This window comes from Myotis myotis, unplaced genomic scaffold, assembly GCF_014108235.1.
Source record: "Myotis myotis isolate mMyoMyo1 unplaced genomic scaffold, mMyoMyo1.p scaffold_m19_p_14, whole genome shotgun sequence".
Taxonomy (NCBI): Eukaryota; Metazoa; Chordata; class Mammalia; order Chiroptera; family Vespertilionidae; genus Myotis; species Myotis myotis.
Genome location: NW_023416318.1, coordinates 43,721,275 through 43,728,640, shown reverse-complemented (window position 1 = coordinate 43,728,640; position 7,366 = coordinate 43,721,275).

Sequence of the window (7,366 nt, the reverse complement as noted above, 5' to 3'; positions counted from 1 at the left end):
TTCGGGCTGGTTCCTGAGGAAGGGGCAGGCTTTGGCAGGTGGGTGGGAGGAAGATGAAGACACTTCTAGCACAGCTTGCATGGCAGTCCTGTGTCTGCAGCACAGCGGGGAGACCCAGCAGGCGTTCCTGCTCTGTCTAGTTAGGGTTGAGAGCCTGGTAGGCCAGACCAAGGGGTCTGGATGTAGATTCCAACAAATGGGAATTCATATCCACAGGCGCTGTTTGAACAGGGTGGGTGAGCTATCGGGCCATCTGCTGCTCAGGGGAGCTGAGCCCTCTCCTGTCCCACTAATATCCCTTCCCAGGCTTCCAAACCGCGGCCCTGGCGAGTTCTTCCTCAGGTACTTGGAGGACGTGGTTGGTTGGAAAAGAGTTATCATTTAAAGAAGCTGCTGGTCCTCTCCAGAGCTCCTGTTACCCTTCTTGGGCTATTCACACAAGTCAGATTATTTTCCCACGAACTTGGGAACCTGTCACACACAGATTCCCACGGAACTCGGAGAGCCTCGTCCTCAAGTGGAAGCAGCGTTTGCTGCCAAGCGGCAGGCACAGTGTACTCAGTTGCTAAGTGGTGGGAGGTGTTTCTGCCCTGATCCTTTCTTTGGCTCTCCTCGTCATAACACAGCTCTCAGTTGACTAAACTCTTCCCCCTTTCAACCAGAAATGAGATCTTATTACACTGGGAAATAAAAGAAGCTACAGGAAACGAAAACAGCCCGGCCTGTGTGGCTCAGTGGTTGAGCATCAACCCATGAACCAGAAGGTCACTGGTCCCATTCCCTGTCGGGGCACATGCCCAGTTGTGGGCTCAATCACAGGCGATGTTGATTCTGCCCCACTGACGTTTCTCTCTCTCCTTCTCTTTCTCTCACTAAAAAATCAATAAAAACATTTTTTTTTAAAGAAAAGACATAAAAACAGTCCTTCAAACAAAATACCCATATCTGAGCCTGTTCTACATTTATCGAGAAGGTCATAGGCCCCAGCTAATGATTAACCATAAAAAGTCTCCTGGTCTTTCCTCCTGAGATGTTTATGAGATTTGATCTTTTTTTTTTTTAAGTTAACATAGCTCTATCACGTGCCAAGGACTGTTTGTTCTAGCGCTTTGCAATATGCACATTCTTTTTACTTTGACTTTTGGATGAACCTTTATTTCCCCCCAACTCTCATGAAAAGAGGTCCGACCTAACATGTTCACTTGTCACTGCAAAGTCATTTCCCCCAACTATTCACTGTTTAGTGAAAAAAATCGCCTCCAAATAGGCATTCCATTTGGAGCTCTGTCACCTTCATCCTGTTCCTGTCTCATCACTAATGAAGGCAACCGGCGCTCCTCGGGGCTTCAAGTTGAAAGGGTAGAGTTGGGAGTTCCCGAGGTAACATTGGCAGGCATCTCTGATTCTGTAACAATATCCCATAGACTGTGGGAGACAGCGGCTGGTGGAGGCCTGGAGCAGAGAATGAGCACGAGGTGAAATGAGTGCATGGGAAGATAGTTTAGGAGCAGCATCTGGAAGAGATGGGGGGTAGGAGCCATTCCACCGCCAATTAGGATGTTGCACTAAATGCAGACGATGGGTGAAGAGGGTCTGGACTAACGGACAGGAATGGATGTTATAAAATACTAAGGCCGGTGTGGCTCAGTGGTTGGGCATTGACCCATGAACCAGGAAGTCATGCTTCAATTCCAGGTTGGGGCACATGCCCAGGTTTCGGGCTCAATCCCCAATAGGAGGTGTGCAGGAGGCAGCCAATCAATGATTCTCATCCCTGATGTTTCTATCTCTCCCTCTCTCTGAAATCAATAAAAACATATTTTAAATAAGTAAAATACTAAGATAGGAAAGAATGGAAAATGACTCCACGGAGTGGGGACCTTGAGATTGGGAGAATGAGGACTGGCATAGAGCAGAGAGCCAGTTTGGGGGAGGGAAGGGTGGAGTATTTGGGCATTATATGGTCAGTTGTTATGGGGCATCTATATGGAGATGTCATTTAGATAATGAAGCTGGGGAACTGGGGAAAGGTACAACAGGAAAATATGTGACATTTATCTATGTATATAAAAGCCTAAATGACTGTTACGACCAGTTGACCGGTTGCTATGATGCACACTGACCACCAGAGGGCAGATGCTCAGCGCCGGAGCTGCCCTCTGGTGGTCAGTGTGCTCCCACAGTCAACCTCCCACGGCCGGCCAACCTCCTGCAGTCCCTCCCCGAAGCTGGCCAGCCCAATTGGCCCCAATCAGCCTGATCGGGACTGGGCGAGGCGGCCCCAGTCGTCAGCCAAGCTGAGGGACCCCACCCGTGCACGAATTCATGCACCGGGCCTCTAGTATGTGATAACACGGTGCCATCGAACAGGAACTTGATTCACTAGGGTATCCCAAGCATCTAAAACAGTACTGAGTACTAAAATAGTAGATCAGGGGTCCTCAAACTACGGCCCGCGGGCCACATGCAAATACAAATATTGTATTTGTTCCCGTTTTGTTTTTTTACTTCAAAATAAGATATGTGCAGTGTGCATAGGAATTTGTTCATAGTTTTTTTTTAAACTATAGTCTGGCCCTCCAACTGTCTGAGGGACAGTGAACTGACCCCCTGTTTAAAAAGTTTGAGGGCCCCTGTAGTAGATGGTCAATAAACATTTGTTGACTGAATCATCAACATAAGCAGCTTTGTGGTGGTAAAGTGAACACCAGATTTTATGGGCTTAGCGAGGGAGGGACTGGTTTAGAGGCTGGGGTCCCAAGAGGCAAGGGAAAGAGGTGTTGGGATGGGACCTGAAGGAGTGTAGGAAAGGCTGGGAGAGCTGATGAACCCACAGGAGATTAATGAAAGGGTCACGGAGTTGGGCTCAAGGGGGAAGGTAGACACTGTGAGTTTGTGGTAATTTTGGGGAGACAGGTCCAGGGCAGGGCAGGCATGTCACCCACCCTGAGGACCCTAAAAAATAAATTCCTCCCTCCTTGAGAGGGCCCTGGTTAGTTACCACCACCGGCTACGGCAGATTCGCCCTGGGGAGTCAGCGTGTAAGGCATCTGGGGGGAGCCTGGGGGCTGAGAACACGTGATGGGCTTTGCACTGAGCCCTCAGCCATTTGTTCACCATCTTTCCATCCTTCCATTCCTTTACCAACAGTCAGTACTCAGCGCCAGGCTGTGAGCTGGGTGCTGGGGAGGCGAATATGAGGGAAGCTGTGCCTTCCCTCAGGGCAATCTGCCGATCAGCATCTGTAGGGCATACTCTCCCCCCCCCGCATCCCCCCCCCCCCGCCTTATTGTGCCTCCAGCAGTCCTGTGAGTCCTGATCCAAACCCTGCTCTGGTGCAGCAGGTGGGCTGGAGGGAGGGGAGCAAGGGGGCGATCTGACCTCTGGGCAGACGTCAAGGTCAGGGAACAGCAAGTTTGCTATTGTAGGGTCTCAAACCTGCTTATTTTGGTAAACATTAACTGCCTTCCTTCCTGGGTTTGGTCCCCTTATTTCTCCCTAGGTTTTTGGCTAAAGTCCTGCTGAAATGTATAACCTATTTTGGCTGAGCCAAAGGAAACAAGAGACTGGAATTGAATGTGCAGACTGTTTGGGTCAGAGAGAAAGTCAGGCAGCAAACCCTGGCACAGATGCCATGGGCACAGGACCAAATGGAAGAGGAAAGCTCGGGCGGGTGGCACCTGGAGACCCACCCACACAGTGCTTTCCTCTTCGGAGGCTCATGTTTTAAGAATGGAAAGTGCTCTGTACAAGCGCCTGCACCTTTCCCTCCCAGCGTAGCTCTAATCTAGGGCAGGGGAGGCTGCTGATGGCTGCGCTTTCCTTTTCTCCAGCAGTGAGGCGCCCACTTAGAAACCGACCACAGAGCCTCCCAGAGGACATGGGGGTTCTGGTGCTGCAGGGGAGGCGGCAGGAGATGTGCCCTTCCCCAGGACGGCTCCCATGGCCTCTAGATGGTGCCCAGTGCGGAGGGTCAGCTCGGCACGGAGGAGACCTGTCCTCTGAGTGCACAGGATGCTGTAGCCGGGGAGCAGGGTGGGGCGGGGCGGGGCAGGGCGGGGCAGGGAGGGGCAGGGAGTGATGCTGAAGGAGAGAGGCACAAGCTCTGGCCACCCAGCCCTCCTTCCTACTCATTCCCCTCGCACTTTCTCTCTCCCATCCTGGAAATCGGGGTCTTTGTCTGTGGGATCGTCTGTGATCCCAGTTCCATCCACAACCTCGGGCTTGCCCCACAGAAGCCTGGGAACTGCCCAGCGCCCCGCTCCTCCCTGAAGGTACCGGCCAGGTGCTGGTGGGATGGCCCTGGAGCTCATGGCAGAGACAGGGTGGCCCTGGGACCTCCCAGAGCTGGGGGTGAAGAGCCCTTCAACCATAAAGGAAACTCCCTAAATGCAGCTCTCCGGGGAGGTGGGGGATCTGCCAGGAAGAGGGCCAGGGCTTTCCCATCCTGGCTCAGGCCCTGAGATCCCTCCGGAGCCTCTGCTCAGCGTGGCACGGGCCAGGTGGGAAGAGGGGTGCTGCTCCCCCTCTGACGTCTAGCTCAAGGCAGCAAGGATGGGCCCAGTCCTTTAGACTGGCCTGCACTGAAGCACTGAAGTCCCTGAAGGGGCAGCAGGGTCCCTGGAGGGAGGAGGACACAGCTTTGTCACTCTGCTCTTCCTCTTAAAAAAATAATATATATATTTTATTGATTTCAGAGAGGGAGAGAGAGAAATATCAATGATGAGAGAAAATCACTGATTGGCTGCCTCCTGCACGCCCCACACCGGGGACCAAGCCTGCAACCCGGGCACGTGCCCTGACTGGGGATTGAACCGTGACCTCCTGGTTCATGGGTCAGTGCTCAATCACGGAGCCACGCTGGCTAGGCACCCTGCTCTTCCTCTTGACCACAGACAGACTGTTCCCCTAGCCTGCTGGGGCCTCAGTCCTCACCTTGGACAGAAAGGTGTGTCTATCCCCTGGCAGCTGGCCCAGCAGACCCCAGGCAAGCAACGCAGTGAGGAAGGCGGGGCCTGTCCACCTGCCCCGATGTCCCCCAGGCCGTCTCTGCAGCCTCCCAGCTGGCTGTTCTGTCTGGCTCCTTGGTCTCCTGGGAGCACACCTGCAGCTGCACTCGCAGGATGACAATCCCGTCTCCCTTCCTCCTGACCACCTCGCCTTCTCTGGCTCTCCTCTGCCTCTGCCCCTTGCCCCTTGCCCCCTGGCTAACCAGCTGTGTAACGACCTGCCAGGGCTGCGTTGATGGATGACATGCCTTCCCCCCTCCGCTCTTCCTCCACCCCCCCTTCACTCCCCGCCCCTTTCCAGTCCTTTCTCCTCACCTCTCCCTCTGCCACGTATTCCATCATCAGGGAAGGGCCCACAGGGCAAGGCCGCTGGATGCGCTGTGGAGAAGGTGGGCTGGGGAGATAACAGGGCAGTGCCGGCAGCTCCTGCCAATGAGGGTTTCCTGGCCCCCTTGGGAACGCTGTACACCCGAAGGGGGACGCTCCCTGTCCGACTGGAGGGGCGGGGGGGGACAGGAGCGTGGAAGACGGCTGGGGCCTCGGAGCAGTCAGAACCGAGTTTGAATCTCAACTCGGACAGTTATCAGCATCAGGACCTGGGCGGTAAGCCTCAGCTTCCCCAGAATGGAAGGCGCAGCTATACGACCTCAGTGCCTTGCGTTCAGGGTTAGCTCAGTAAATGCTGGCTCCTGTCTCTGCTGTCGGGGTGCTGGGCCACCGTTCCCGGAAATCTCTCCCCTGCACCCGGGATTCCACCAACGCTAGCCCTTCCCTACAGGCTCTGTACCCGGCGCGCTCACACCCACGTGTCATGTGGTCCCTCCGCTTACAGTTAGGAAGCTGGAGGCAGAGAGGCTACCAGTGACCAGAGGATAGACGAGAGCTGAGGCAGAACCACGGAGCCAGAGTTCAGGCCCAGGCCCTGCGGACCGGCAGGAGCAGGCGGCTGAGCAAGGGGCCCAGAAACTCAGCTGGGCGAGAGCTTCGAAGGGGCCTGCGTGGGGCAGTGCCCTCCGCGTCCCCGGATCTGTCTCTCGCTTCAACAGTGTGTGCACGGAACAGACCCAGGGGCACCCCTTCTTCCAGCCTCCGACCCCCTCCAGCCTCTTTTCCAGTCACCACCTGGGGAACCAGCTCAGCCATCCTCAGCCTCCCAGACCAGCGACACCCGTTTTTGATCTTAAGTCCTACTGCCGAACAACCATGAGCTCCCAAACTCGTCAGAATTATTCCACGGAGGTGGAGGCCCCGTGGACCCCCTGGCTGACCTGCATCCGCGGCTCCCATACCTACCTCTCTCTGGGCTTCTGTTTGGACCGGAGGACGTGGCTCTGGAGGGTGCGGTCACTTCCGAGAGCACACGCTACAGCTCTGAGCATCGCTCAAAGATGCAAAACCAGCGCGGTGGCCGCATTCTCTCCAGGACGCGCTGAAGCCTCCCCAAGGTGAGTGGGCAAAACTCAGGACGCCATGGAAGCCGCCCTGGCCTTGGAGAGGAGCCTGAACCAGGCCCTTGTGGACCTGCCTGCCCCGGTTCTTCCCCCACGCAGACCCTCGTCTCTGTGACTTCCTGGGGAACCACTTCCTGGGTGAGGAGGTGAAACTCATCAGGAAGATGGGCGACACCTGACTCGCCTCCGCAGGCGCCGGCCCCCAGGCTGGGCGAGTGTCTCTTCTACAGGCTCACCCTCACCCTCAAGCACAGCTAGGAGCCTTTGGAGCCCAGAGGCCTGTGAGGGGCCCCTCTGCATCCCCTGGTGTCTGGCTTTTGCCTGAGCCTCTCCCTGAAACCCCTAGCCATCCTTTTAACCACCCTGAGCCCTCTCCCATGCTTGGACCACATGGACACAATAAAGCTTTTTGTAGCGCTCCCCCCCTTCCCCGCCAAAAAAAAGGGGGCCTGGTGGGCATGAGAACGGGCTCTGCTCCTGACCCTGTCACTCACTGGGTGACCGTGGGGAAGGCCTGTTCCCTCTGAGCCTCAGCTTCCTCTTCCTCATCCTGCAGGGGTGGGGCAGAGGGACTGCGTGCTCTGTGAGGTCTCTCTCTGCCTTGGACAGCCTGTTCCCTCCCCTGCAGAGGGGCCCGGCGCTGTGTATGCAGGTGGGCCTGCGGCTTAGGGCTGTGCATAAGGTGAACATCTAGTCCGCATTTCCCCCAACCTCCACTTCCTCTCTTCCCCACCCCCACCCCGTCGCTTGGGGCCTGTAATCAATGAGCCGTAAAATGGGAAAGTATCAGGAACTAGCAAAGCATGGAGAGCAGCTGGGGCCGGGGCAGCTCAGCTCCCGGTGGGATGGGCCGCCAGCCCGGCACCTTGGCCCAGGCTCCCACGTCCTCCCCAGACCATCAGTGAC